The sequence below is a fragment of the Anneissia japonica genome, unplaced genomic scaffold, assembly GCF_011630105.1.
Source record: "Anneissia japonica isolate Jap-2015-1 unplaced genomic scaffold, ASM1163010v1 scaffold196133_len912_cov169, whole genome shotgun sequence".
In the NCBI taxonomy this organism is placed as follows: domain Eukaryota; kingdom Metazoa; phylum Echinodermata; class Crinoidea; order Comatulida; family Comatulidae; genus Anneissia; species Anneissia japonica.
Window position 1 is genome coordinate 1 of NW_022737737.1, and position 949 is coordinate 949.

General features: G+C 31.9%; 1 long non-coding RNA gene across 1 annotated transcript; it reads left to right on the plus strand.

The window, feature by feature from the left end:
• The first annotated feature begins 98 nt into the window (after window positions 1-98).
• On the plus strand, window positions 99-949 carry LOC117117447. The gene is made up of 2 exons (XR_004446905.1): window positions 99-309; window positions 900-949. It is a non-coding gene; the product is annotated as an uncharacterized LOC117117447 (long non-coding RNA).

Sequence of the window (949 nt, forward strand, 5' to 3'; positions counted from 1 at the left end):
TGGATGTCCATTGACAGTCAAATACTAATAGCATGCGCAAATGTGGGAAGAAAGTTTACTAATAATGGTAAATAATTATCTATCTTCCAATAGATTGACATTGGCAATGGTTTACTTATAGAAAAGGACCAGCTCATAGCCATCACTCAGATAAGCGATGGGGCACGAGGCAAATTCAAAATTTGTTTGTTATTGTTTCCGATGCATGAAGTGGTAGGGAAATAAAAGTTAGGGAAGAAAAGCAAGGCACATGTGGAACATTGGTAGAGAAAGAGCGTTTGGATCCCATCTGAATTACTGCCATAACAGGTAGGTAATTTGTTAAATAAGTTTATGTTTTACCTTTTAAATGAAAATACTGCAGGTTTATGTATTGTAATAAAGGATTTATATTTCAAAAGATAAATGGTACATCAACATGTAATGTAAAGCTTTTTTATTTGGGTCAGACATTGATTTTTTTTCTTTAAATTTTAATCTGAAAGTTTGCATTGTCCCTTTGTAACCAATTAATAACCATCAAAAGGGAGCCTGTCTTTATTACTGACTTAACCTACACAGTAGCTACATCTTACTGTATATGTTTTTCATAGCACTTGAGGGAAGAAACTTTAATATTAGACAGTTAATGAAGAAAATATTTTGCTACAAGTGGAATACTATATTAAAATTATATTTAGATTTTGTACAAGATAACAAATAATATGAAATAATACTTTTATTGGACCACTACTTTTAAGTGTATCTGCATTTTATTCTTTAGAGATTACCATAACTAATTTTAGACATTGCACCGAAATTATTAAAATTCATCCTGCTCCTGGTGGTTGCCCGTTTATGAGTTTTCGATTTAGAAGCCTATAAGAGTATTCAATTTGTTTGCATTTTTTTACCCCCAGATTTCCTGAGGCTTCAACTACTCTTTTGAGACAGTCTCTGCCAAACAGAA